Genomic DNA, 13,861 nt, shown 5'->3' with positions numbered 1-13,861 from the left:
CCAAGAAAAACAGGGTTAGAACGGAATTAAACAAAGAAAAGCAGGGTTAGAGCCGAAAAAAACCAAGAAAAACAGGGTTAGAGCCGAAAAAAACCAAGAAAAGCAGGGTTAGAGCGGAAGAAAACCAAGAAAAACAGGGTTAGAGCGGAAGAATACCAAGAAAAGCCGGGTTAGAACGGAAGAAAAGCAAGAAAAACGGGGTTAGAGCCGAAGAAAACCAAGAAAAGCAGGGTTAGAGCGGAAGAAAACCAAGAAAAACAGGGTTAGAGCCGAAAAAAACCAAGAAAAACAGGGTTAGAGCGGAAGAAAACCAAGAAAAGCAGGGTTAGAGCGGAAGAAAACCAAGAAAAACAGGGTTAGAGCCGAAAAAAACCAAGAAAAACAGGGTTAGAGCCGAAAAAAACCAAGAAAAACAGGGTTAGAGCGGAAGAAAACCAAGAAAAGCAGGGTTAGAGCGGAAGAAAACCAAGAAAAACAGGGTTAGAGCTGAAAAAAACCAGGAAAAACAGGGTTAGAGCGGAAGAAAACCAAGAAAAGCCGGGTTAGAACGGAAGAAAACCAAGAAAAACGGGGTTAGAGCAGAAGAAAACCAAGAAAAGCAGGGTTAGAGCGGAAGAAAACCAAGAAAAACAGGGTTAGAGCCAAAAAAAAGCAAGAAAAACAGATTTAGAGCCGAAAAAAAACAAGAAGAACAGGGTTAGAGCCGAAAAAAACCAAGAAAAACAGGGTTAGAGCTGAAAAAATGCAAGAAAAACAGGGTTAGAGCGGAAGAAAACCAAGAAAAACAGGGTTAGAGCCGAAAAAAACCAAGAAAAGCAGGGTTAGAGCCAAAGAAAACCAAGAAAAACAGGGTTAGAGCCGAAAAAAACCAAGAAAAACAGGGTTAGAGCGGAAAAAACCAAGAAAAACAGGGTTAGAGCCGAATAAAAACAAGAAAAGCCGGGTTAGAACGGAAGAAAACCAAGAAAAATAGGGTTAGAGCGAAAGAAAACCAAGAAAAGCCGGGTTAGAGCCGAAGAAAACCATGAAAAACAGGGTTAGAGCCGAAAAAAACCAAGAAAAACAGGGTTAGAGCGGAAGAAAACCAAGAAAAGCTGGGTTGTAATGGAAGAAAACCAAGAAAAACGGGGTTAGAGCAGAAGAAAACCACGAAAAGCCGGGTTAGAGCGGAAGAAAACCAAGAAAAACAGGGTTAGAGCCGAAAAAAACCAAGAAAAACAGGGTTAGAGCCGAAAAAAACCAAGAAAAGCAGGGTTAGAGCGGAAGAAAGCCAAGAAAATCCGGGTTAGAACAAAAGAAAACCAAGAAAAGCAGGGTTAGAGCGGAAGAAAACCAAGAAAAGCCGGGTTAGAACGGAATTAAACCAAGAAAAGCAGGGTTAGAGCCGAAAAAAACCAAGAAAAACAGGGTTAGAGCCGAAAAAAACCAAGAAAAGCAGGGTTAGAACGGAATTAAACCAAGAAAAGCAGGGTTAGAGCCGAAAAAAACCAAGAAAAACAGGGTTAGAGCCGAAAAAAACCAAGAAAAACAGGGTTAGAGCCGAAAAAATCCAAGAAAAACAGGGTTAGAGCGGAAGAAAACCAAGAAAAACAGGGTTAGAGCCGAAAAAAACCAAGAAAAACAGGGTTAGAGCCGAAAAAAACCAAGAAAAACAGGGTTAGAGCGGAAGAAAACCAAGAAAAGCAGGGTTAGAGCGGACGAAAACCAAGAAAAACAGGGTTAGAGCTGAAAAAAACCAAGAAAAACAGGGTTAGAGCGGAAGAAAACCAAGAAAAACAGGGTTAGAGCGGAAGAAAACCAAGAAAAGCCGGGTTAGAATGGAAGAAAACCAAGAAAAACGGGGTTAGAGCCGAAGAAAACCAAGAAAAGCAGGGTTAGAGCGGAAGAAAACCAAGAAAAACTGGGTTAGAGCCGAAAAAAAGCAAGAAAAACAGGGTTAGAGCCAAAAAAAAGCAAGAAAAACAGATTTAGAGCCGAAAAAAACCAAGAAGAACAGGGTTAGAGCCGAAAAAAACCAAGTTAAACAGGGTTAGAGCCGAAAAAAACCAAGAAAAACAGGGTTAGAGCGGAAGAAAACCAAGAAAAGCAGGGTTAGAGCGGAAGAAAACCAAGAAAAACAGGGTTAGAGCTGAAAAAAACCAAGAAAAACAGGGTTAGAGCGGAAGAAAACCAAGATAAGCCGGGTTAGAAAGGAAGAAAACCAAGAAAAACGGGGTTAGAGCCGAAGAAAACCAAGAAAAGCAGGGTTAGAGCGGAAGAAAACCAAGAAAAACAGGGTTAGAGCCGAAAAAAAACAAGAAAAACAGGGTTAGAGCCAAAAAAAAGCAAGAAAAACAGATTTAGAGCCAAAAAAAACCAAGAAGAACAGGGTTAGAGCCGAAAAAAACCAAGAAAAACAGGGTTAGAGCCGAAAAAATGCAAGAAAAACAGGGTTAGAGCGGAAGAAAAGCAAGAAAAACAGGGTTAGAGCCGAAAAAAACAAAGAAAAACAGGGTTAGAGCCGAAAAAAACCAAGAAAAACAGGGTTAGAGCCGAAGAAAACCAAGAAAAGCAGGGTTAGAGCGGAAGAAAACCAAGAAAAACAGGGTTAGAGCCGAAAAAAACCAAGTTAAACAGGGTTAGATCCGAAAAAAACCAAGAAAAGCAGGGTTAGAGCGGAAGAAAACCAAGAAAATCAGTGTTAGAGCCGAAGAAAACCATGAAAAACAGGGTTAGAGCCGAAAAAAACCAAGAAAAACAGGGTTAGAGCGGAAGAAAACCAAGAAAAGCTGGGTTGGAATGGAAGAAAACCAAGAAAAACGGGGTTAGAGCAGAAGAAAACCACGAAAAGCCGGGTTAGAGCGGAAGAAAACCAAGAAAAGCAGGGTTAGAGCAGAAAAAAACCAAGAAAAACAGGGTTAAAACCGAAAAAAAACAAGAAAAGCAGGGTTAGAGCGGAAGAAAACCAAGAAAAGCAGGGTTAGAGCCGAAGAAAACCATCAAAAACAGGGTTAGAGCCGAAAAAAACCAAGAAAAGCAGGGTTAGAGCGGAAGAAAGCCAAGAAAAGCCGGGTTAGAACAAAAGAAAACCAAGAAAAGCAGGGTTAGAGCAGAAGAAAACCAAGAAAAGCCGGGTTAGAACGGAATTAAACCAAGAAAAGCAGGGTTAGAGCCGAAAAAAAGCAAGAAAAACAGGGTTAGAGCCGAAAAAAACCAAGAAAAGCTGGGTTAGAACGGAATTAAACCAAGAAAAGCAGGGTTAGAGCCGAAAAAAACCAAGAAAAACAGGGTTAGAACCGAAAAAAACCAAGAAAAGCCGGGTTAGAATGGCAGAAAACCAAGAAAAACAGGGTTAGAGCGGAAGAAAACCAAGAAAAGCCGGGTTAGAACGGAAGAAAAGCAAGAAAAACGGGGTTAGAGCCGAAGAAAACCAAGAAAAGCAGGGTTAGAACGGAAGAAAACCAAGAAAAACAGGGTTAGAGCGGAAGAAAACCAAGAAAAGCAGGGTTAGAGCGGACGAAAACCAAGAAAAACAGGGTTAGAGCTGAAAAAAACCAAGAAAAACAGGGTTAGAGCGGAAGAAAACCAAGAAAAGCCGGGTTAGAACGGAAGAAAACCAAGAAAAACGGGGTTAGAGCCGAAGAAAACCAAGAAAAGCAGGGTTAGAGCGGAAGAAAACCAAGAAAAACTGGGTTAGAGCCGAAAAAAACCAAGAAAAACAGGGTTAGAGCCGAAAAAAAGCAAGAAAAACAGATTTAGAGCCGAAAAAAACCAAGAAGAACAGGGTTAGAGCCGAAAAAAACCAAGTTAAACAGGGTTAGAGCCGAAAAAAACCAAGAAAAGCCGGGTTAGAGCGGAAGAAAACCAAGAAAAGCAGGGTTAGAGCGGAAGAAAACCAAGAAAAACAGGGTTAGAGCTGAAAAAAACCAAGAAAAACAGGGTTAGAGCGGAAGAAAACCAAGAAAAGCCGGGTTAGAAAGGAAGAAAACCAAGAAAAACGGGGTTAGAGCCGAAGAAAACCAAGAAAAGCAGGGTTAGAGCGGAAGAAAACCAAGAAAAACAGGGTTAGAGCCGAAAAAAACCAAGAAAAACAGGGTTAGAGCCAAAAAAAAGCAAGAAAAACAGATTTAGAGCCGAAAAAAACCAAGAAGAACAGGGTTAGAGCCGAAAAAAACCAAGAAAAACAGGGTTAGAGCCGAAAAAATGCAAGAAAAACAGGGTTAGAGCGGAAGAAAAGCAAGAAAAACAGGGTTAGAGCCGAAAAAAACAAAGAAAAACAGGGTTAGAGCCGAAAAAAACCAAGAAAAACAGGGTTAGAGCCGAAGAAAACCAAGAAAAGCAGGGTTAGAGCGGAAGAAAACCAAGAAAAACAGGGTTAGAGCGGAAAAAAACCAAGAAAAACAGGGTTAGAGCGGAAGAAAACCATGAAAAGCAGGGTTAGAGCGGAAGAAAACCAAGAAAAACAGGGTTAGAGCCGAAAAAAACCAAGTTAAACAGGGTTAGATCCGAAAAAAACCAAGAAAAGCAGGGTTAGAGCGGAAGAAAACCAAGAAAAGCAGGGTTAGAGCCGAAGATAACCATGAAAAACAGGGTTAGAGCCGAAAAAAACCAAGAAAAACAGGGTTAGAGCGGAAGAAAACCAAGAAAAGCTGGGTTGGAATGGAAGAAAACCAAGAAAAACGGGGTTAGAGCAGAAGAAAACCACGAAAAGCCGGGTTAGAGCGGAAGAAAACCAAGAAAAGCAGGGTTAGAGCCGAAAAAAAACAAGAAAAACAGGGTTAAAACCGAAAAAAAACAAGAAAAGCAGGGTTAGAGCGGAAGAAAACCAAGAAAAGCAGGGTTAGAGCCGAAGAAAACCATCAAAAACAGGGTTAGAGCCGAAAAAAACCAAGAAAAGCAGGGTTAGAGCGGAAGAAAGCCAAGAAAAGCCGGGTTAGAACAAAAGAAAACCAAGAAAAGCAGGGTTAGAGCAGAAGAAAACCAAGAAAAGCCGGGTTAGAACGGAATTAAACCAAGAAAAGCAGGGTTAGAGCCGAAAAAAACCAAGAAAAACAGGGTTAGAGCCGAAAAAAACCAAGAAAAGCTGGGTTAGAACGGAATTAAACCAAGAAAAGCAGGGTTAGAGCCGAAAAAAACCAAGAAAAACAGGGTTAGAACGGAAGAAAACCAAGAAAAGCCGGGTTAGAATGGCAGAAAACCAAGAAAAACAGGGTTAGAGCGGAAGAAAACCAAGAAAAGCCGGGTTAGAACGGAAGAAAAGCAAGAAAAACGGGGTTAGAGCCGAAGAAAACCAAGAAAAGCAGGGTTAGGGCGGAAGAAAACCAAGAAAAACAGGGTTAGAGCGGAAGAATACCAAGAAAATCCGGGTTAGAACGGAAGAAAACCAAGAAAAACGGGGTTAGAGCCGAAGAAAACCAAGAAAAGCAGGGGTAGAGCGGAAGAAAACCAAGAAAAAAAGGGTTAGAGCCGAAAAAAACCAAGAAAAACAGGTTTAGAGCGGAAGAAAACCAAGAAAAGCAGGGTTAGAGCCGAAGAAAACCAAGAAAAACAGGGTTAGAGCCGAAAAAAACCAAGTTAAACAGTGTTAGAGCCGAATAAACCAAGAAAAACAGGGTTAGAGCGGAAGAAAACCAAGAAAAGCAGTGTTAGAGCGGAAGAAAACCAAGAAAAACGGGGTTAGACCTGAAGAAAACCACGAAAAGCCGGGTTAGAGCGGAAGAAAACCAAGAAAAACAGGGTTAGAACGGAAGAAAACCAAGAAAAACGGGGTTAGACCTGAAGAAAACCATGAAAAGCCGGGTTAGAGCGGAAGAAAACCAAGAAAAACAGGGTTAGAGCCGAAAAAAACCAAGAAAAACAGGGTTAGAGCCGAAAAAAAACAAGAAAAACAGGGTTAGAGCCGAAAAATACCAAGAAAAGCAGGGTTAGAGCGGAAGAAAACCAAGAAAAACAGGGTTAGAGCTGAAAAAAACCAAGAAAAGCAGGGTTAGAGCAGAAGAATACCAAGAAAAGTCGGGTTAGAACAAAAGAAAACCAAGAAAAACAGGGTTAGAGCCGAAAGAAACCAAGAAAAGCCGGGTTAGAACGGAAGAAAACCAAGAAAAACAGGGTTAGAGCGGAAGAAAACCAAGAAAAGCCGGGTTAGAACGGAAGAAAACCAAGAAAAGCAGGGTTAGAGCCGAAAAAAACCAAGAAAAGCAGGGTTAGAGCCAAAAGAAACCTAGAAAAGCCGGGTTAGAACGGAAGAAATCCAAGAAAAACAGGGTTAGAGCGGAAGAAAACCAAGAAAAGCCGGGTTAGAACGGAAGAAAACCAAGAAAAACAGGTTTAGAGCGGAAGAAAACCAAGAAAAGCAGGGTTAGAGCCGAAAAAAACCAAGAAAAACAGGGTTAAAACCGAAAAAAAACAAGAAAAGCAGGGTTAGAGCGGAAGAAAACCAAGAAAAGCAGGATTAGAGCCGAAGAAAACCATCAAAAACAGGGTTAGAGCCGAAAAAAACCAAGAAAAGCAGGGTTAGAGCGGAAGAAAGCCAAGAAAAGCCGGGTTAGAACAAAAGAAAACCAAGAAAAGCAGGGTTAGAGCAGAAGAAAACCAAGAAAAGCCGGGTTAGAACGGAATTAAACCAAGAAAAGCAGGGTTAGAGCCGAAAAAAACCAAGAAAAACAGGGTTAGAGCCGAAAAAAACCAAGAAAAGCTGGGTTAGAACGGAATTAAACCAAGAAAAGCAGGGTTAGAGCCGAAAAAAACCAAGAAAAACAGGGTTAGAACCGAAAAAAACCAAGAAAAGCAGGGTTAGAGCGGAAGAAAACCAAGAAAAACAGGGTTAGAGCGGAAGAAAACCAAGAAAAGCCGGGTTAGAACGGAAGAAAAGCAAGAAAAACGGGGTTAGAGCCGAAGAAAACCAAGAAAAGCAGGGTTAGAGCGGAAGAAAACCAAGAAAAACAGGGTTAGAGCGGAAGAATACCAAGAAAATCCGGGTTAGAACGGAAGAAAACCAAGAAAAACGGGGTTAGAGCCGAAGAAAACCAAGAAAAGCAGGGGTAGAGCGGAAGAAAACCAAGAAAAAAAGGGTTAGAGCCGAAAAAAACCAAGAAAAACAGGTTTAGAGCGGAAGAAAACCAAGAAAAGCAGGGTTAGAGCCGAAGAAAACCAAGAAAAACAGGGTTAGAGCCGAAAAAAACCAAGTTAAACAGTGTTAGAGCCGAATAAACCAAGAAAAACAGGGTTAGAGCGGAAGAAAACCAAGAAAAGCAGTGTTAGAGCGGAAGAAAACCAAGAAAAACGGGGTTAGACCTGAAGAAAACCACGAAAAGCCGGGTTAGAGCGGAAGAAAACCAAGAAAAACAGGGTTAGAACGGAAGAAAACCAAGAAAAACGGGGTTAGACCTGATGAAAACCATGAAAAGCCGGGTTAGAGCGGAAGAAAACCAAGAAAAACAGGGTTAGAGCCGAAAAAAACCAAGAAAAACAGGGTTAGAGCCGAAAAAAAACAAGAAAAACAGGGTTAGAGCCGAAAAAAAACAAGAAAAGCAGGGTTAGAGCGGAAGAAAACCAAGAAAAACAGGGTTAGAGCTGAAAAAAACCAAGAAAAACAGGGTTAGAGCAGAAGAAAACCAAGAAAAGTCGGGTTAGAACAAAAGAAAACCAAGAAAAACAGGGTTAGAGCCGAAAAAAAACAAGAAAAGCCGGGTTAGAACGGAAGAAAACCAAGAAAAACAGGGTTAGAGCGGAAGAAAACCAAGAAAAGCCGGGTTAGAACGGAAGAAAACCAAGAAAAGCAGGGTTAGAGCCGAAAAAAACCAAGAAAAGCAGGGTTAGAGCCGGAAGAAACCAAGAAAAGCCGGGTTAGAACGGAAGAAATCCAAGAAAAACAGGGTTAGAGCGGAAGAAAACCAAGAAAAGCCGGGTTAGAATGGAAGAAAACCAAGAAAAACGGGGTTAGAGCCGGAGAAAACCAAGAAAAGCAGGGTTAGAGCCGAAAAAAACCAAGAAAAACAGGGTTAGAGCCGAAAAAAACCAAGAAAAGCAGGGTTAGACCGGAAGAAAACCAAGAAAAGCAGGGTTAGAGCGGAAGAAAAAAAAGAAAAACAGGGTTAGAGCCGAAAAAGACCAAGAAAAACAGGGTTAGAGCGGAAGCAAACCAAGAAAAGCCAGGTGAGAGCAGGAAAAAACCAAGAAAAACAGGGTTAGAGTGGAAGAAAACCAAGAAAAACAGGGTTAGAGCTGAAAAAAACCAAGAAAAACAGGGTTAGATCCGAAAAAAACCAAGAAAAACAGGGCTAGAGCCGAAAAAAACCAAGAAAAACAGGGTTAGAGCCGAAAAAAAACAAGAAAAACAGGGTTAGAGCCGAAAAAAACCAAGAAAAGACGGGTTAGAACGGCAGAAAACCAAGAAAAACAGGGTTAGAGCGGAAGAAAACCAAGAAAAACTGGGTTAGAGCCGAAAAAAACCAAGAAAAACAGGGTTAGAACGGAAGAAAACCAAGAAAAGCAGTGTTAGAGCGGAAGAAAACCAAGAAAAACAGGGTTAGAAAGGAAGAAAACCAAGAAAAGCCGGGTTAGAGCCGAAAAAAAACAAGAAAAACAGGGTTAGAGCAGAAGAAAACCAAGAAAAACAGGGTTAGAGCAGAGGAAAACCAAGAAAAGCAGGCCTAGAGCCGAAAAAAAACAAGAAAAACAGTATTAGAAAAAAAGAAAAGCAAGAAAAGAAGGGTTAGAAAGGCAGAAAACCAAGAAAAGCAGGGTTAGAGCGGACGAAAACCAAGATAAACAGGGTTAGAGCCAGTGAAAACCAAGAAAAGCCGGGTTAGAACAGAAGAAAACCAAGAAAAACAGGGTTAGAGCGGACGAAAACCAAGAAAAGCAGGGTTAGAGCGGAAGAAAACCAAGATAAACAGGGTTATAGACGAAGAAAATTAAGAAAAGCAGGGTTAGAACGGAAGAAATCCAAGAAAAGCCGGGTTAGAACGGAAGAAAACCAAGAAAAACGGGGTTAGAGCTGAAGAAAACCACGAAAAGCCGGGTTAGAGAGGAAGAAAACCAAGAAAAACAGGGTTAGAGCCGAAAAAAACCAAGAAAAACAGGGTTAGAGCCGAAAAAAAACAAGAAAAACAGGGTTAGAGCCGAAAAAAACCAAGAAAAGCAGGGTTAGAGCGGACGAAAACCAAGAAAAGCCGGGTTAGAACAAAAGAAAACCAAGAAAAACAGGGTTAGAGCGGAAGCAAACCAAGAAAAGCCGGGTTAGAACGGAATTAAACCAAGAAAAGCAGGGTTAGAGCCGAAAAAAACCAAGAAAAACAGGGTTAGAGCCGAAAAAAACCAAGAAAAGCCGGGTTAGAACGGAATTAAACCAAGAAAAGCTGGGTTAGAGCCGAAAAATCCAAGAAAAACAGGGTAAGAGCCGAAAAAAACCAAGAAAAGCCGGGTTAGAATGGCAGAAAACCAAGAAAAACAGGGTTAGAGCGGAAGCAAACCAAGAAAAGCCGGGTTAGAACGGAAGAAAACCAAGAAAAACAGGGTTAGAGCCGAAGAAAAACAAGAAAAGCAGGGTCAGAGAGGAAGAAAACCAAGAAAAACAGGGTTAGAGCAGAAAAAAACCAAGAAAAGCAGGGTTAGAGCCGAAAGAAACCAAGAAAAGCCGGGTTAGAACGGAAGAAATCCAAGAAAAACAGGGTTAGAGCGGAAGAAAACCAAGAAAAGCCGGGTTAGAACGGAAGAAAACCAAGAAAAACGGGGTTAGAGCCGGAGAAAACCAAGAAAAGCAGGGTTAGAGCCGAAAAAAATCAGGAAAAACAGGGTTATAGCCGAAAAAAACCAAGAAAAGCAGGGTTAGACCGAAAGAAAACCAAGAAAAGCAGGGTTAGAGCGGAAGAAAAAAAAGAAAAACAGGGTTAGAGCCGAAAAAGACCAAGAAAAACAGGGTTAGAGCGGAAACAAACCAAGAAAAGCCAGGTGAGAGCAGGAAAAAACCAAGAAAAACAGGGTTAGAGTGGAAGAAAACCAAGAAAAACAGGGTTAGAGCTGAAAAAAAACAAGAAAAACAGGGTTAGAGCCGAAGAAAACCAAGAAAAGCAGGGTTAGAGCGGAAGAAAACCAAGAAAAACAGGGTTAGAGCGGAAGAAAACCAAGAAAAACAGGGTTAGAACGGAAGAAACCCAAGAAAAACAGGGTTAGAGCCGAAAAAAACCAAGAAAAGCAGGGTTAGAGCGGAAGAAAACCAAGAAAAACAGGGTTAGAGCTGAAAAAAACCAAGAAAAACAGGGTTAGATCCGAAAAAAACCAAGAAAAACAGGGCTAGAGCCGAAAAAAAACAAGAAAAACAGGGTTAGAGCGGAAGAAAACCAAGAAAAGCAGGGTTAGAAAGGAAGAAAACCAAGAAAAGCCGGGTTAGAACGGAAGAAAACCAAGAAAAACAGGGTTAGAGCGGAAGAAAACCAAGAAAAACAGGGTTAGAAAGGAAGAAAACCAAGAAAAGCCTGGTTAGAGCCAAAAAAAAACAAGAAAAACAGATTTAGAGCCGAAAAAAACCAAGAAAAACAGGGTTAGAGCAGAAGAAAACCAAGAAAAACAGGGTTAGAGCAGAGGAAAACCAAGAAAAGCAGGCCTAGAGCCGAAAAAAAACAAGAAAAACAGTATTAGAAAAAAAGAAAAGCAAGAAAAGGAGGGTTAGAAAGGCAGAAAACCAAGAAAAGCAGGGTTAGAGCGGACGAAAACCAAGATAAACAGGGTTAGAGCCAGTGAAAACCAAGAAAAGCCGGGTTAGAACAGAAGAAAACCAAGAAAAACAGGGTTAGAGCGGACGAAAACCAAGAAAAGCAGGGTTAGAGCGAAAGAAAACCAAGATAAACAGGGTTATAGACGAAGAAAATTAAGAAAAGCAGGGTTAGAACGGAAGAAATCCAAGAAAAGCCGGGTTAGAACGGAAGAAAACCAAGAAAAACGGGGTTAGAGCTGAAGAAAACCACAAAAAGCCGGGTTAGAGAGGAAGAAAACCAAGAAAAACAGGGTTAGAGCCGAAAAAAAACAAGAAAAACAGGGTTAGAGCCGAAAAAAACCAAGAAAAGCAGGGTTAGAGCGGACGAAAACCAAGAAAAGCCGGGTTAGAACAAAAGAAAACCAAGAAAAACAGGGTTAGAGCGGAAGCAAACCAAGAAAAGCCGGGTTAGAACGGAATTAAACCAAGAAAAGCAGGGTTAGAGCCGAAAAAAACCAAGAAAAACAGGGTTAGAGCCGAAAAAAACCAAGAAAAGCCGGGTTAGAACGGAATTAAACCAAGAAAAGCAGGGTTAGAGCCGAAAAATCCAAGAAAAACAGGGTAAGAGCCGAAAAAAACCAAGAAAAGCCGGGTTAGAATGGCAGAAAACCAAGATAAACAGGGTTAGAGCGGAAGCAAACCAAGAAAAGCCGGGTTAGAACGGAAGAAAACCAAGAAAAACAGGGTTAGAGCCGAAGAAAAACAAGAAAAGCAGGGTTAGAGAGGAAGAAAACCAAGAAAAACAGGGTTAGAGCAGAAAAAAACCAAGAAAAACAGGGTTAGAGCCGAAAAAAACCTAGAAAAACAGGTTTAGAGCCGAAAAAATCCAAGAAAAACAGGGTTAGAGCCGAAAAAGACCAAGAAAAACAGCGTTAGAGCCAAAAAAATCCAAGAAAAACAGGGTTAGAGCCGGAAAAAAACAAGAAAAACAGGGTTAGAGCTGAAAAAAACAAAGAAAAACAGGGTTAGAGCCGAAGAAAATCAAAAAAAGCAGGGTTAGAGCGGAAGAAAACCAAGAAAAACAGGGTTAGAGCGGAAGAAAACCAAGAAAAACAGGGTTAAAACGGAAGAAAACCAAGAAAAACAGGGTTAGAGCAGAAAAAAACCAAGAAAAGCAGGGTTAGGGCGGAAGAAAACCAAGAAAAACAGGGTTAGAGCTGAAAAAAAACAAGAAAAGCAGGGTTAGAGAGGAAGAAAACCAAGAAAAACAGGGTTAGAGCAGAAAAAAACCAAGAAAAACAGGGTTAGAGCCGAAAAAAACCTAGAAAAACAGGTTTAGAGCCGAAAAAATCCAAGAAAAACAGGGTTAGAGCCGAAAAAGACCAAGAAAAACAGCGTTAGAGCCAAAAAAATCCAAGAAAAACAGGGTTAGAGCCGAAAAAAAACAAGAAAAACAGGGTTAGAGCTGAAAAAAACAAAGAAAAACAGGGTTAGAGCCGAAGAAAATCAAAAAAAGCAGGGTTAGAGCGGAAGAAAACCAAGAAAAACAGGGTTAGAGCGAAAGAAAACCAAGAAAAACAGGGTTAAAACGGAAGAAAACCAAGAAAAACAGGGTTAGAGCAGAAAAAAACCAAGAAAAGCAGGGTTAGGGCGGAAGAAAACCAAGAAAAACAGGGTTAGAGCTGAAAAAAACCAAGAAAAGCAGGGTTAAAGCATAAGAAAACGAAGAAAAGCCCGGTTAGAACAAAAGAAAACCAAGAAAAACAGGGTTAGAGCCGAAAGAAACCAAGAGAAGCCGGGTTAGAACGGAAGAAAACCAAGAAAAACAGGGTTAGAGCGGAAGAAAAACAAGAAAAGCCGGGTTAGAACGGAAGAAAACCAAGAAAAACGGGGTTAGAGCCGGAGAAAACCAAGAAAAGCAGGGTTAGAGCCGGAAGAAACCAAGAAAAGCCGGGTTAGAACGGAAGAAATCCAAGGAAAACAGGGTTAGAGCGGAAGAAAACCAAGAAAAGCCGGGTTAGAACGGAAGAAAACCAAGAAAAACGGGGTAGAAGCCGGAGAAAACCAAGAAAAGCAGGGTTAGAGCCGAAAAAAACCAAGAAAAACAGGGTTAGAGCCGAAAAAAACCAAGAAAAGCAGGATTAGACCGGAAGAAAACCAAGAAAAGCAGGGTTAGAGCGGAAGAAAAAACAGAAAAACAGGGTTAGAGCCGAAAAAGACCAAGAAAAACAGGGTTAGAGCGGAAGCAAACCAAGAAAAGCCGGGTTAGAGCAGGAAAAAACCAAGAAAAACAGGGTTAGAGCCGAAATAAACCAAGAAAAACAGGGTTAGAGCCGAAAAAAACCAAGAAAAACAGGATTAGAGCCGAAGAAAACCAAGAAAAGCAGGATTAGAGCGGAAGAAAACCAAGAAAAACAGGGTAGAACGGAAGAAAACCAAGAAAAACAGGGTTAGAACGTTAGAAACCCAAGAAAAACAGGGTTAGAGCCGAAAAAAAACAAGAAAAGCAGGGTTAGAGCGGAAGAAAACCAAGAAAAACAGGGTTAGAGCTGAAAAAAACCAAGAAAAACAGGGTTAGAGCCGAAAAAAACCAAGAAAAACAGGGTTACAGCCGAAAAAAACCATGAAAAACAGGGTTAGAGCCGAAGAAAACCAAGAAAAGCAGGGTTAGAGCGGAAGAAAACCAAGAAAAACAGGGTTAGAGCGGAAGAAAACCAAGAAAAGCCGGGTTAGAACGGAAGAAACCCAAGAAAAACAGGGTTAGAGCCGAAGAAAACCAAGAAAAGCAGGGTTAGAGCGGAAGAAAAGCAAGAAAAGCCGGGTTAGAACGGAAGAAAAGCAAGAAAAGCCTGGTTAGAACGGAAGAAAACCAAGAAAAACAGGGTTAGAGCAAAAGAAAACCAAGAAAAGCCGGGTTAGAACGGAAGAAAACCAAGAAAAAAAGGGTTAGATCCGAAAAAAACCAATAAAAACTGGCTTAGAGCCGAAAAAACCCAAGAAAAACAGGGTTAGAACAGAAGAAAACCAAGAAAAACAGGGTTAGAGCAGAAGAAAACCAAGAAAAGCAGGGTTTGAGTAGAAGAAAACCAAGAAAAGCAAGGTTAGAGCGGAAGAAAACCAAGAAAAGCAGGGTTAGTACGGAAGAAAACCAAGAAAAACAGGGTTAGAGCCGAAAAAACATGGAAAACA

Source organism: Coturnix japonica, chromosome 10, assembly GCF_054131305.1.
Source record: "Coturnix japonica strain WE chromosome 10, WE-NBRP24, whole genome shotgun sequence".
NCBI classification, from domain to species: domain Eukaryota; kingdom Metazoa; phylum Chordata; class Aves; order Galliformes; family Phasianidae; genus Coturnix; species Coturnix japonica.
Note: the sequence above shows the minus strand (reverse complement) of the source record.